Genomic DNA, 16,149 nt, shown 5'->3' with positions numbered 1-16,149 from the left:
GTCTTTTTATTAACAGTCTTTTTTCCATGTTCATTGCATTTATTTGTCTTCTCTCCCATGTGAAAACTTTGCTGTGATTCAAGAGACCTATTTTCTTGTGAAGGTGTGAACTTCCATCTGTATTTCTTTCCTTTGTCTTTGCCCATATTGGCTCCTCCTTTGGCTTGTGATGCACAGGGTCCATTTATATCTAATGTCTCTTTGAAGATTCTTACACCTTTCTCAATATATTTCTTCTTCAGTTTTTCTTGTTGATCAATAAAGTCCTGCATCTGAGAAACAATAGAAGGAGATGACCTTTCCTTATTCCAGTTATTCAACAGGTTTCTCTCCTGATTTTGGAATTCTGTTTGAATTGCGGGTTTCTCCATTACATCTCCTTTTCTGAATACTTGGAATGGTTCTCCAGAGTCTTTATTCTCATTCTCACCTTCAAAGTGAAAGCGAAATGAAAATGGGAGAAAGGTTAGGGAAAAAGCTCACTCTGTCAGAAGTCATATTGATTGCCTTCAGATATTGTGCCAAATTCCAATATATACTGCATATTTGCATCTTAATAATGGCATGGTATAGAAATGATAACATCTCTATTGATGAGGCATAAAACCTTACAAAAGACATTAAGTCAAAAAACCTGAATGGCAATTCTTGATAGGACTGATGTGGAAGCATCTGGGCCAAAATAGTTGAAAATCTGTGTGATGAAGTTTGGCATTACCTCAAACCAAGAAATTACTTTGTCATAAAATGTTTAAATAGAAATATAAATTAGATAAGATATATCTAAGCAAAATGCCATTGACCTATTTCCTTCCTAGGAGCACTAGAAAAACAGAACTTTCCCTTCTTCCTCTGAAGATATCAATTTATAAATGTTTTCATAAGAACTAACTAATGGCATCTAACTACAAAATGTCTTCCTGAACTCTCTGACTGGAGAGTGGGAAACCCTTACCAAGAGAGGCCACATTCTTATAATTCTCCAGCATGACTTCCCAATGCAGAGCTTTTTGGTCAGGATCCAGCTGAGACCACTCCTCCTCGGAGAAATAAACAGCCACCTCCTCAAAGGGCAGAAGAACCTCCTGAAAGTGAGAAAAAAATACAGAATAGACCAAGGAAGAATTGCAGGTTCTTTCCTATTATTAAGAATTTTATATAGCAAACATAAACATTAAGATAAATGGCTCTATGCTTAGTAAGGATCTGTGGTTTAGATCAGTGGTCCCCAACCTTTTTATCGCCGCGGACCAGTCAACCTTTGATAATTTTACCGTGGCCCACTGAGCGCGCGCAGGGGTGGGGGGGCGTTGTTCGCGACGACACATTGATTGCGTACCTGCGCGGGGCTCTCTTCCCTGGAGCCTTTGCGCACGGCCCAGGAGCTTTTGCGCACGGCCCAGGAGCCTTTGCGCTGCAGCGATCATGTCCCCCGGCTGCTGCAGCGATCATGGCCCCCGGCCGCTGCGCAGCCCGGTGCCAGGTACTCCACGGCCCGGCACCGGTCTGCGGACCGGGGGTTGGGGACCACTGGTTTAGATGACAAAATTGACAGAACCAAAAGCATTTGACTAAATAAATATTTTAGGAAGATTTTATGAACTTGAATGATTCTGTAGGACTTTCAGTGCCATTCAGGTTAAATAAGCCCTTTTTTCTTCTGGATCAATTGATCTACCAAACAAGCAGCAAACCCGAATTAGAATACTCTTCATTCTGGATCTATGAATCCATCCATCCACAATCAAAAGGTCCTCAGTGACTTGAGAGAATCAACTGGCAGATGGTCCTCGGAAAACCCACCAATCAGTGACACTAACCCTTCCTTGGATAGTGTTCCTGATTGGTGGGTCCACCTGCCAGTTGATTCTCTGAAGACACTGAAGGCCTTTAAACCCTTCCTGCCTTTAAAGAAGGAAATGTGTCTGTAGGGGAAGGGATTCTTTGTAGTATTTTATGAAATGCCTTATGTTGTCCTAAGAAGGAGCAATCCTGTTCATCCTCAACACCTTCCTGAAAGTGCTGGGAGAGCTCAACCAGGGTTCTGTCTGGTGTGCCATCAATACCCAGAGACTCTGCTCCTCCTCAGATTGCAAGGACGCTACTAGTAGTCTGAGCCATTAGCTGGACAGTAAATAAGGAGATGGAGAATGTTTTCCATTGAAGACAATTTGTAGCCTATGCAAAGTTGGATTGTTTGGCCTCCAAATCCAGGCACAAGTCAGAAGATTAAATTTTACTTTCTAAGCTAATGGGGCCTTGGCTAATTGTTCTTTCAGAACACTTTTTACTTGGAGACGTTTCTATATTTCGACTGTCCTGGGATTTTAATAATCTTAACTGTTAACTGTGTATTTTTCTTATTAATGATTGTAAATGAGGCATTGGAAAAAGGGAAGCTTGCTAGTTTGAATATTTAAATATTTTTGAGGTTCCTAGCACAAATTCAACTCAAATAATTACAAAAATGGGGCAGCATGTAGGATAGTGTAGGGCAGGGCAGGGTAGGGTAGGGTAGGATAGAATAATTTAGCTAGAAGGGACCTTGGAGGTCTTCTACTCCAACCTCCTGCTTAGGCAGGAAACTCCATACCATTTCAGACAAATGGTTATCCAAGTTTCCACCCATTTGCTTTGGAGAACAGCTTGACTCCCTCTTCTTTGTGGCAGCCGCTGAGATATTGAAACATTGCTGTCATGTCACCCCAAGTCCTTCTTTTCATTAAACTAAACACACCCAATTCCAGCAACCATTCTTTATATGCTTTAGCCTCCAGTCCCCTAATCAGCTTTCTTGGTCTTCTCATCTAGGGTGGACAGGTGCTCACTTGCTGATTTTAACTTGTGTTCCTAATCTGTTTTTTGTGGTGCTGTTTTTGACAAGTTGGACTGTTTTTTTCCTTTGTTTAAAGGTGGATGAAAAACACGAGTTAAGTAGTTCTGCTTTTTCCCTGTTCCTTGTCACCTTCTTGCCACTTTCTCCCACCAATGGATCAATTGTTTCCTTGACTTTTTAAAAGTTTTTAACATATTGAAAGACGCTTTTATTTTTGGTCATAAGCGTTAGTTCATTAGCTTTCCTCACTTCACCTTTGCAGGCTTGGGCTATTTGGTGATATTCTGCCTTAGTTATGTGCCCCTCTTTCCCTTTTTTGTACTTGTCCTTTTTGTCTTTCAATTTATCAGAGTTGTTTATGCAGACATGCTGATTTCTTTTGAGAGCTGTTATTTTTCTTCTTCATTGGTATTATGCGAGACTGGGCTTTTATAATCTCACTTCTCAAAATTTCCCAAGCTTCTTGAGTTGTTTTCCCCTTGAGGATTCTCATCCATGGAATCATTCCCAAGGTCTCTCTAAGTTCAAGTTTGTCTTTTAAAGTCCAAGACTCTAGTTTGACTTAGTTCTATTGCTTGTGCTTGCATAATGTAGAATTCCAGTATTGCATGATCATTCCCCCATAAGATTCCTATAGCTTCAACACCTTCTATCATTTAATCTCTCTTAGTGAGAATTAAGACCAATCTGGTTGATTCCCTTGTTCCCCTTCTCTACTTTTTAGGAAACAAAGTTGTATGCTAGGTTTATCAGGAACCTGTATGATCTTCCACTTGGTGCAGCGTTTGTCTCCCAGTTGATGTCAAGGCAGTTATCAGCATTGTTGTGCTCTATTTCTGTAGAGATGTAGTTATTTCTTATATATAGTGCAACTCTACAACCTATTTCATTTGGTCTATTTAAAAAAAATAAAAATAGCTGTATTACCCTATAGTTGTATGTTTCATTTGTAGGTTTCAACCCGCCAAGATTCCGTCATGGCAACAATATCGTATCTGCCCTCATTTACTTAAATTTCTAATTCACCCTGTTTATTCCTCATACTCTGTGCATTGGTGTATACACATTTGCATCCATTTTGACTGACCATGTGATTACTGTCTACATAACCTGTGTTGTGTCTGACTTCCCCTACTTTCGTACCACCTGTTTGATTGCAGATTGTATGGCACTCACGATTAAATGCTTGATTTTGCTTGACAGCAAAGTTGACATTCTTACCCACACAAACATCTATGTTATATGCACTGTTAACCCTATTAATTTTAGAATGCTGGGGACAGAAATGTTCTGTATCAATTAATTCTCTGTCCGCACTGTTTAGTTGAAATGTTTATCCAGAGCATCTGTGAATTTAATGCCAAGCAATCCATTTGTTTGATGGACGCAAACCATCTCTTTTGTACAGTTTTTCATAGGACAAGCTGCAGACATCATGACTAACATAAAGAATTCTGTAAAACATTATTTATTGAAAAGTTGGGAGAATAATTAGCGAAAACAGTTTTGTTTTTAAAGTACTAGTCTAAAAAAAAATCCTAAAAAGAATCTCCAACCAAAAGAAAAGGGGAAAATGGCAGGAGACAGTACAGGTAGTCCTCAACATACAACAGTTTTTAGGGATTTACAACGACAGTGACAAAAATGACTTATGCCCGTTTTTCATACCTACGACTGTTCCAGCATCCCCATTGCCGCATGATCAAATTTGACTCATATTTATGACAGTTGCAGGGTCCCAGGGTCATGTGATCACCTTTTGTGAACCTCTGACAAGCAAAGTCATTAGGGAAGCCACTAAACAACAACCATACTTCTAACTTCAGCGATTCACTTAACACCTGTGGCAAGAAAGGTCGTAAAATGGGGCAAAGTTCACTTAACAAATGTGTCACTCAACAACAAAAAATTTAGGCTCAATTGTGGTCCTAAGTCAAAGACTACCTATAATATGTACAACAGCTGATTTCCTGAGGGAAAAAATAAAAATCTAGTAAATCAAACTTATTTTCATACCTGAGTTGGAGGTTCAGTCATGGTTTCCGCTCCCCCCAAACAAAGAGTCGACTTCCTTCTATTCTTCCCTGTGAGGGAGACAGAATTTCAAAAGGGATAATTAATAAAATGGGAGGAGGTATGCTATAGAGGAGAGAACACAGAGAAGATGAGAAAGTTAGGATTTATCAAAGGAGTGGAAGGACCTTATATTACCTCCTGAGGTCTCCTGAACTGGATCTCCCTGAGGGATCCCCCTGAAAGGCAGTTCTTGAGGGAGATTTGACAAATGCACCTTTGTCTCAGGATCTCTGATCTCCATTGCGAAGGACTTGAAATAGGATCCAGGAAAAAAAGAATTAATGGACATTACACATCATGAAGTGGTGCCTACCTCTGCTTAACATCTGATAAACTGCCAAAGATTTTTCAAATCTCAAAGGAATTTCAAATACACGTTTGAAATGTAAATATAAAATGGAACTTTTTACCAACTCTACTGGACTTGTGACAAAGGAAAGAAATACCGTGGTAAGATTTATATTTCACCTGCAACTCAACCTGCTCCTTCTTCTCCTCCGCCTGGCTCAGGAGGAAGCCTTCCACCAGGGCCACCGCCTGGGAGCTGGTCTCTGCTCCACACTCCCGCACCCAGCTCTCCATCTGCAGAGGAAGAAGGGCCAGGAACTGCTCCAGAACCACCAGGTCCAGCATCTGCGCTTTTGTGTGCTTTTCTGGTCTCAACCACCGACTACAAAAGAAGTGGAGTCGGCTACAAAGTCCTCGGGGACCCTCATCCTCCTGATATTGGACGCTCCTGAAGTTCCAGGCCTGAACTTGTGAAACGATGGTTCCTTCTTCCAGCATCTTCTGCTCAGTTCTTGCCCGGATCTCCCCACAGATTCCAGACTGAGCACTGGAAGGGCCTTTTCCACTTCCCTCACTTGCTAAAGGAAGGCCAGCCATTCTCTCTCTGCCCTGTAACACAATTCAGAATTAGTCCAAGGAAGGTTGTGTATCTCCAAATGCTTTTTTCATTTCTTGGAAGAAATATCCATCTGGTTCAGTTCCAATACAGGAGGAAGGCGCTGGGAATAAAATGAAGGCTGGAGGCTGATTGGAAAGAAAGCAGAACCACCAACCACATGTCATTCTGGGACGGCTGACAAAATGGAGTTCAGAGTGGGGGGATTCCTATGGGGTCATGGCTGGCACTCTATAGGCAAGAGGGGAAATGCAAATTTTACCATTTTATCTAACACCCACGAGTACAAGTTCTGGGAATAGATTCTCTATCCATTCACATACATTTTAATTTACTTTTTAAGATCTGAGCAGGACTGGAGCATTACAGAAGGCATTTGTGTAAACAGGCAGGGAGACTGAGGCTGGCTTCTTCCTCCCTTAAGAGCATGTTTCTCCATTACTCCCTTAGGGGGAATATAATATTCTGCTTCTTTTTAATATTTCCCCAAAAAGTTATTCTTGGAGGGGGGGAGGTTTCCCACATATTCATAGCAATGTTCACCTAGCCTTGGGAATACCTAGAGTCCTCTTAGCCAAAGAAATAACATTGTCTCTAAAGAAGATGAACAAAAGACCTCCATTTTGTGATTCCCTTACAGAAAAGGGAATATATTCAAACAGCCAGAAAGTTATGGATTGGACCATTCATCAACACTCATCCCCACATATTGAGAAGTATTTTCTGAACTGGTAAAGTGATGACTTCCATCAAGAAGATTGAGTGTATTTGGCATTTTGGATCCTTTCAATTTCTTTTTACTCACAAGGAGAGACTTTCTTTTTTAAAGTGTAGATCAAAGCATGAAAGTTCAGTTCACATCAAATGAAATGCCAGTCAATTGATCCCGTCTTGGGATGCTGGTTTACTGCTTTCCTAAGACAAATTAGAAAGGGGATCCAAACCTAGTTTAGTGTCATCCAGCACACAGTGAGAATGAAGGCATCATCTTCTGCCTCTCTTCCTTGCAAATATATTTCTTATTTCCTGCTTGAGATTTGCCATGCAAGCTCTCCCCCTACACAGGAGATTTCACCAGGAAATGGGGTGGGAAGGACTCTCCGGGATCCCCTCCCACTTTTATTCTGAGGCTCTGGATATATTCCGGAGGGCAGCATGCATGGCCTCTGCTTCCCCCCATGCCTGTTACAATCATGGAAAAGGGCGGTTGGATGGGAGGAAAATATAAGGCTGGGGGGAATTTTTCCCACTCCTGATATTAAAAAAAGTGAACCTGGATTAGAAGTAGGTATGTGTCTCTTCCCCTTTTTTAGATTGCGAACCCTCTTTCTCCCTTTGTATGGGAAGGACCCCTTGCCCAACACACACACACACACACACACACACACACACACACACACACACACACACACAGACAGACACAGACAGACAGACAGACAGACACACCCTACCTTTTCCACCTCTGTCTGGATGAATAATATTTTCTTTCAGCTTTTCTAAACTCCTGCAGAGCTCAAAGGGTTAAAGACGGAGAGCCCAGTCTCCTAGAAAGGCAAAACCGGAATGATCTCAATGCCTTCCCAACTTGTAACAGGGGCCCAAAGCTGAAGTGCCCCCCCTGGTGGATTTTCTGTGCCCGGAAGTTGCTCATGGAAAGAGGAGAGAAATGGTGCATTTCCCACGGAGGGAGGGCAGGAGGAAGCTCCTTGATCAGGAAGCCCTCTCAGTCCATCTGCTTTTGGCAATGTTATACTTTGATGGAGAGCATTGTATTTACATGTCACGATGTTTTTTGTTTTGTTTTGCCAGCTGTGCTTATATTCTAAGACATACAGTAGGCTGACTCTTCTCTGTAAGCCTACTACGCATGTCCGTTTCCTTTCTTTTTTCTCTTTCTGTTTTGCCTCCCCCGAGGAGGTAGGCTAGGAACTTTACCAGAATGTAGTTATTAGCTAGTAAATTTGTTTGTTATTTATTTTACAATGAAAATGTGTTTTCTTAGAATATACCTCGGGTTTATTTTACTTAATTGAATAGTATACTCCAAGAAAAAAAAACCACGATTCACCCCTCATCAAACACAGGGCTGGATTTCCAACCCTCACATTATAGTCATTGGGAAACAAAACATTCCTTAACAAGAATCTCACTTAAATTTCTTGCTCAGGAAGAAAGGAATAAGTCAACAAGAAGGAAAAATGAAAGGGGACTGTACTATGTACACCAGCTTGGCTTTCTGAAGGAATTAGAGAATACAAATCTAATAAAATTCCTGCTTTGGGATTTGAACCACTATTTCAGTTCTACCATAAGGGAAAAAAAATTAAGTTCTTTCTATTCTTCCCTGTGAGAGAGACTTAGCAACAAAAAATTTGGGTTCAATTCTGGTCATAAGTCAAGGACTACCTAAAATATGAACAGGTGATTTCTTGAGGGAAAGAGAAAATCCAAATCTATGAAATGAATGTTTGTCTCTTACCTGAGTTGGCGGTTCAGTCACAGTTCCCACTCCCCAAAAAGAAAGAGTCAACCTCCTCCTATTCTTCTATGTGCGGGAGACACAATTTCAGAAAGTATAATGAATAAAATGGGAGGAGTTACGCTATAGATGAGAAACATAGAGAAGATGAGGAAGCTAGGCTCTATCAGAGGGGTGGAAGGACCTTATACTGTTTTAAATTTTCTGTATTGTCTTATTTATTCCTCTTTCCCTATTTCATTGTGAGCCGCCCGGAGTCCTTCGGGAGTGGGCGGCATACAAAACTAATAAACAACTTCAAACAACAATACTACTACTTTATGTGTCATGATTTGGAGCTTAGTGAGGGATCCTCCTGAAAAGAAGTTCTTGAGAGAGATTTGATGGATGCTTCTTCCCCAAAGACAAAAGATGACAATCTTTTGAGGTCATGTCTGTTGAGGAGAAACTCTCGTTAGAAATGATGGAGCAGGGACTAGTTAAAGGTGACACAAACAGCTGGGTTGCCCCTTTTCAGAACACAGATGGGATTCCTACCTAGCAATAGAGAACAGGTGCCGAAGCACTTCTCTTCCCTTAAATGTAATTTCCAAATAAAGCCAGAAATGAGAGCCACTTTTTTTCTTTCATGGAGAAAGTCTTTGGGAATGGTCATGCAGAAATACCAACTCCCCCTCTCAAAGACTACAAGGAATGCTGGTACCTACTACTACTCTAAAAACCCAGGTCAGACTAGGGTAGTATTTGACTCTAGTGCCAATTGTGAAGGTGTTTCTTTAAACGATGCTTTCCTATTGGGTCCAGACTTCAATAACTCATTTCTAGAACTCTCTTGTGATTTCACAGAGATTCTATTGCTTTCGTAGCCAACATCCACCAGATGTTCCATTGCTTCTTCGTCAGAGAGGAACACAGAAATGTCTTAAGATTTCTTTGGTTCAGGGACAATGATCCCTCCAAAGACATCACAGAGTGCTGTATGAAGGTACACATCTTTGGCAACAGCCTTCCCCCTGCAGTCGCTATCTATCCCCATCGCCTGGGCCCAGGCCCACACCAGCCCAGCTGGGCAACCCCCCTGGGTGCATGTACAGGAGGGGGTGACCGTGCAGAAACTGGCAGTGCCCAGCAACAGCTGCAGTTTGTTGACCTGCAGTGGCAGCCAACTGGATGTGAGCCCTGATGTCCAATAAGCTGCCCTTGGCCCTGATCCACCTGCACCACACTTGTGTACCTTGGGGCCCCACACCCTTGCCACCTGCCTTGCCTTGCAACATGATGGTGGCATTGGAAGCAGCAGGTCCTGTCCAGCAGGAGCCCTGCCTCCCCTCTCCTCCTTCCTGGGAAGCCCATGAGCCAGGAGGAACAGCCTGGTGGGCAAAGCAGACACCTCATAGCAGCACCCAGGAGCCTGGCCCTCCTGTACTGATGAAAGAAATGTCCTTCTGGGTTCAGCTGTAAGTGAGGAAAAAGACACTGGAGACATGGAGGCTGCTTGGAAAGATGGTTTATTGTTGGACAGGACCACATGGCTTGAACCCTGAACAGAAAAGGTGATCACATGCTTCAACGTTGGTGGAGAAGAAGAGAAGGGCTGAGGGAGGGGCTTGCTAGGTTTTTTATAATCTGTTCAGCCCCACCTCTCTGTTTCCTGTTCCTGTGTAAGAAATGTATTCTGATTGGTTGTCAGACTCCCATGGGGCTATGCAGGGACAACTCTCTAGGCTGGCCAAGGAGAGTGAGCACAATAGCAGGAGACTCGAAGAGGAGGTAAACGCGGCTGGGTGCCCCCTTGGGAAAGCAGTGGTGGGCTGAGTTCTGGTGTTCTGATGCCTCGGGAGCTTGAGGACTGGCCACTTTCCCTCCGCTTCCAGGAGCTTGGGGAAGCCCGCACCACCATCCAGGGGGTTACTGTGCATGGCCTGAGAGGGATGGCAAGGCTCTTCTGGTGGACAAGGTTTTGGCGCTCACCCTGGTCTCACCTTCCTCCACTGGAGACCTCCAGATCCTCCCTCTCAGCCTTGCCTGGCCCCTCCCATGTCCCCATTTTTGCCTTTTTCCTACAACCACCCAGGGGACTTGGAGAGGTAGAAGTGGCCAATATAGAGGCTGCACCTTGCCCTCTAGAAGTGTCTCCACAGCAGATCTCTGGAGAGGAGGAGGGGTGGCGGGGGAGCTGCATGAAGGAAGGCTGCCCCAACAAGCCACCATCCTTACCAAACAATATTGGAAACAGGGATTCCCTTTCAAGAAGGGCCAGACTCTCTCGTGCAGGACCAGGAAGAGCTGCTCCTCTGCCTCTTTTGAGGTTCGAGGCAGGAACGACGCAGATGCCAAGGTTGCAACGAGAACAGTTTATTATAACAACGGAACGAAGTGACAGCGATTCAAAAGGGAGCCGATCGCGCCAAGATATTTATATTAACTATTTAACCAATCAGTGGCCGGGGACTGGGCAGCAACCGCTGACGTCAGTACCCCGGCCAATCAAGTAGTATCTGAGGCCAGCAACAGCCTCTGCTGCGTCCCAACCAATCAGGCAGCAGCAGGGCTGTTGCTAGCTTCTATGGAAGCATTTATTTCCCAACTAATGCATATGTAACATTTACCAACTACTGAATATGTAACACCCCTTCCCCCCAGATCTGCGCATGCTCCCTAGTGGAGCATGCGTAGTCGCTTAAATAGGCGGGGCGGCACCGAACCCGCCCAGATCTCCTCAGTTCTACAGCAGTCGTCGGCGGAGGTGGACCTGCTCGTAGTAGCTCCTCCCCAAAGGGAGTGCAGCTCCGAGGGACGCCATCTTGGTACGGCCCAGAAGGCGGGCTCAACAACGCAGGTAGGCCTGGCCGGGGTGGCGCGTCCCCAGCTGTAGAATAGTTCATTGGACGAGAGTCTCGGGGGATAGGAGTGTAAGGCGGTGACTCTGCGATGGCAGCTTGAGCAGTCTGTTGCGCTCCTCGATAGGAGGCGCTTGGGTAGGCCGGGCCTGGTGAAGAGAAGGCCCGTTGTCGCAACTCATCGGATTGAGCATTGTTACTGTCTAACGGTGGATAGGCGAGGCCTGGATGTGTGAAGGCCTCTGCTTGCAACCTCGGTTGTGCGGTGTTGTGTTGTCCTGAGGAGTCCGGGTTGCCGAGCTCTGTAGGGAGGCGCCTCCTCAATTGATCCAAGTGGCACCTCCACTCGGATCCATTGGCCAGTCCGACCCTGAAAGAACAGGGGCCGGTCAGGGCGGTTACAACAGTTGGGACCCACCTGGGCTCCCCAGAGAAAGACCGGCCCCACACCAAATCCCCCTGTCTAAAGGAACGGGACGGGAGGACCCCCAGGTTGCATGGCTGGTCCCCCGAATAGAGCGGATGGAGTCTATCCAGGGGGGTCCGCAGGCACTGGCCCATCAAGAGCTCCGCGGGGCTTTTGTTGGTCGTTGGGCAGGGGGTGGAATGTTGGCTTAGCAAGTAAGCCGCCACCCTTGACTGCCAGTTGCCCCGGTCCATGCGGCCCAGTGCCTCCTTGGCTGAGCGGACCGCCCGCTCTGCCCAGCCATTACTGGCCGGGTGATACGGGGCTGTGGGCGCATGCCGGATTCCTTGCTCGGCCAGAAATTCCTGAAACGTGGTGGTTTGTTTGTTTGTTTTGTTTGTAGTTTATTTATAGGCCGCCCTTTTCCCTGAGGGGACTCAGGGCGGCTTACAATCAAAAAAGGAAGGGGAGTGTAGGACAATACAAAAAAAGAAATGTGCACAAAGTAAATTAGACAATAAAACTCAACATTCACTCAGCATTCGGGAGGGGCGAAATAAGATTATCCCCAGGCCTGACGGGTTAGCCAGTTCTTGAGGGCTGTACGGAAGGCCTGGACGGTGGTGAGGGTACGAATCTCCACTGTTCCATAGTGTCGGAGCCGCAACAGAGAAGGCTCTCCTCCGAGTAGTCGCCAGTCGGCACTGACTGGCGGATGGAATACGGAGGAGGCCAACTCTATGCGATCTGATGGGGCGCAGGGAGGTAATTGGCAGAAGGCGGTCTCTCAAATAGCCAGATCCAGTACCATGGAGCGCTTTATAGGTGGTGAGTAAGACGTTGAAGTGCACCCGGGGACCAACAGGTAGCCAGTGCAGCTCACGGAGGATCGGTGTTATGTGGGCGAACCGTGGTGCGCCCACGATCACTCGCGCGGCCGCATTCTGGACTAGCTGAAGTCTTCGGATGCTCTTCAAGGGCAGCCCCATGTAGAGCACATTACAGTATTCCAGCCTAGAGATCACAAGGGCTCGAGTGACTGTTGTGAGGGCCTCCCGATTCAGGTAGGGCCGCAACTGGCACACCAGGCGAACCTGGGCAAATGCCCCCCTGGTCACAGCTGAGAGATGGTGGTCAAAAGTTAGCTGTGAATCCAGGAGGACTCCCAAGTTGCGGGCCCTTTCTGAGGGGTTTAAATTTTGTCCCCCCAGCCTGAGTGATGGTATGGTGGTCAAATTTTTGGGAGGGAAACACAACAGCCACTCGGTCTTGTCTGGGTTGAGTATCAGCTTGTTCGCTCTCATCCAGTCTTTAACGGCTTCCAGTCCCCGGTTCATCACGTCCACCGCTTCATTGAGTTGGCACGGGGCGGACAGATACAACTGAGTATCGTCCGCATATTGATGGTATTTTATCCCGTGCCTCCGAATGATCTCACCCAGCGGTTTCATGTAGATGTTAAATAGTAGGGGGGATAGGACCGACCCCTGCGGCACCCCATAGGTTAGGGGCCTCAGGGACGATCTCTGCCCCCCCACTAACACCGACTGCGACCTGTCCGAGAGATAGGAGGAGAACCACTGCAAGACAGTGCCGCCCACCCCTATCTCCCGCAGTCATCGCAGAAGGATACCATGGTCGATGGTATCGAAAGCCGCTGAGAGGTCCAGGAGAACTAGGATGGAAGCATGGCCTCCATCCCTAGCTCTCCAGAGATCATCAGTCAATGCGACCAAAGCGGTTTCTGTGCTGTAACCGGGTCTGAAGCCAGACTGGAAGGGGTCAAGATAGTTAGCTTCCTCCAAGGTACGCTGAAGCTGGAGAGCCACCACCTTCTCAACAACCTTCCCTACAAAGGGAAGGTTGGAGACTGGACGATAGTTATTAAGAATAGCTGGATCCAGAGACGGCTTCTTCAGGAGGGGTCTCACCACCGCTGTCTTAAGCGCGGTGGGAAAGTACCCCTCCCGAAGAGAAGCGGTAACAACCGCCTGGATCCAGCCTCGTGTCACCTCACTGCTGTTGGCAACCAGCCAGGAGGGACACGGGTCCAGTATGCAGGTGGAGGCACTCACAGCTCCTTACAGGTGGCTGTAAACTGCGGCCCATTATCCGAAATGACTATGTCCGGCAACCCGTGGGTTGCGAATAATTTACGTAGGGCCCGGACCGTACTCTCCGCCGTGGTGGAGGTCATTAGCACCAGTTCCACCCACTTAGAGTAGGCGTCCACCACAATTAGGAAATTCTGGCTGTGGAAGGGACCAGCGAAGTCTACGTGGAGGCGCGACCATGGGCCTCTCGGAGCCTCCCACTCACGAGCAGGCCCGGCTGGGGGGTTAGGCCTAGAGAGTTGGCAGGTGGAGCAACGGCCTACGTAGGCCGCTATCTCTGTGTCCAGCAATGGCCACCAGACATAGCTGCGGGCTAAAGCCTTCATCCGCGCTATGCCTGGATGATCCTTGTGGAGCAGAGGCAGAACTTGAGGCCGAAGTGCAGCAGGGATCACGACCCGATCCCCCAAACGAGACACCCCTCGTGGAGGGAGAGCTCCGCTTGCCTAGCTTTGAAGGGCCGGAAGCCCTCCGCCACCTTGTCTGCGGGCCATCCCCTCAAGACCCAGGAGCAGACCTGGGCAAGAATTGGATCGGCCTTAGTGTAGGCCGCGACATCCGCGGCTGAAATAGGTAGGCCGGAAGACGCTATGGAAAGAACAGAGAGGGCTGGGACGGGGGCGGTGTCAGTCTCCGGCAGGGGGCAGTGGCTAAGGGCATCTGCATGCCCTAGCTGCTTGCCCGGACGGTATTGCAGCGTATAGGAATACGCCGCAAGGAATTCCGTCCAACGTGTCATGCGGGGGGAGAGAATGGGAGGGGTCGGCTTGTCGCCTGCCAAAAGCCCAAGGAGAGGCTTATGGTCAGTGACAAGGGTAAAATGCCGACCGTAGAGGTAGTCGTGGAACCTCTTAATCCCGGACACTGCAGCCAGAGCCTCCTTGTCTATCTGGCTGTAGTTGCGCTCCGCCGAGGAGAGTGTCCGAGAGTAAAAGGCCACAGGGGCCTCCGAGCCATTTGGGAGGACATGGCTCAGGACCGCCCCTAGACTGTAGGGGGAGGCGTCACACGCTAACGTTAGAGGCATCCTGTCATTATATTGAATCAGGACGGCCGATGACGTCAGCGTCTCTTTGACAGCTGCGAACGCATGCGCTTCGCGGCTCTCCCAGCGCCAGGCCGCGGATCGGTCGAGCAACCGATGCAGCAGCTCGACTAGTGATGCCTTATGCGGAATGAATGGCGCATAGAAGTTTAGTAGCCCTAGGAATGCCTGCAGCTCCGCCTTGGAGGTGGGTGCAGGGGCGTTCCTAATGGCTGCGACCTTAGAAGGCGTGGGGTGGATGCCTTGGGCGTCAATCAGGAAGCCCAAGAATTCCACCTTAGGAACAGCAAACGAACATTTGCTGCACTTAAGTTTTAAACCCACGCCCCTGAAACGTTGGAGGACCTTCCGTAGTATCTCGATGAGTTCTGAGCGGCTGGAAGCAGCGATCAGAACATCATCGAAATACGGAACAACACCAGGAAGCCCGTGGAGCAAGCGCTCCATGAGGCTTTGGAAGATCCCCGGGGCCACGGAAACGCCGAATTGCAGGCGGCAGCAACAAAAAGCCCCACGATGGGTGACGATGGTTTGGGCAGCCGCCGCATCGTCATCCACCGGGAGCTGTTGGTAGGCCTGCGCCATATCCAGTTTGGCGAATGTGCAACCCTGCCCCAGGGAATGGAGCAGGTGTTGCACTACAGGGACTGGATAGGGGTTTGCCTGAAGGGCCAGGTTGATCGTCGACTTGTAGTCGGCGCAGATCCTCACCGACCCGTCCGGCTTGACTGGGAGGACGATGGGAGTCTCCCAGCGAGAGTGGTCTACGGGCTCGATGACTCCCTGCGCCAGGAACTTGTCAAGCTCGGCGTCAACCTTGGCCCTTAAGACAAAAGGCACCCTGCGGGCCTTAAGCCGAATTGGCGCAACCTGGGGATCGAGGCTAAGGGAGATGGGGGTGCCTTTATAACAGCCAAGCTGGCCGTCAAAAACGTCGGCGAATTCGGCTAGGACGTCCTCCAGGGAGGAGGAGACCACCCGGTGAACACCCCCTATAGACAACCCCAGGGGAGGGAACCAATCTAGACCCAAGAGGGCTGGAAGGGAGTTTTTGACAACTAGAATAGGCAGTTTTCCCCTAAAAGAGCCGTACTTTACAGAAATAAGGAAGGACCCCAGGGTTGGAATTAGGTTCCCTTGGTAGTCCCGCAGGGTCGTTTTGGCAGGCAATAGCTGGGCAGGGGAGACTTTGGGGCAGAGACGGGAGAACACGGCCCAGGAGAGTAAAGAGCGGGATGAGCCAGAGTCCACCTCCATCTTGCAGGGCTGACCTTCGAGCTGGACCGAGGCCGCGACCTTCCGGGCGCCGGCGGAGGCTTGGCTGACAGTGCCCTCGGATGTTGGCAGCAGGCAGATAGTGTAGCAGTCGTCCGCCCGCCGAGCGGGCCGCGGTGGTTGGCGGCGCAGCTGCGCCTGGGGCTGGACAGCGGCTTGCAGGAAGGATGGGGC

General features: G+C 48.0%; 1 protein-coding gene across 1 annotated transcript in view; it reads right to left on the bottom strand.

The window, feature by feature from the left end:
* The window catches only part of LOC116524024 (zinc finger protein 91-like), a 91,624-nt gene that overhangs the window by 27,958 nt on the left and 47,517 nt on the right, over positions 1-16,149 (bottom strand). The window lies entirely within an intron of this gene.

This window comes from Thamnophis elegans, chromosome 2 (assembly GCF_009769535.1).
Source record: "Thamnophis elegans isolate rThaEle1 chromosome 2, rThaEle1.pri, whole genome shotgun sequence".
NCBI lineage: Eukaryota > Metazoa > Chordata > Lepidosauria > Squamata > Colubridae > Thamnophis > Thamnophis elegans.
This window is presented reverse-complemented; position numbering and strand designations above follow the sequence as displayed.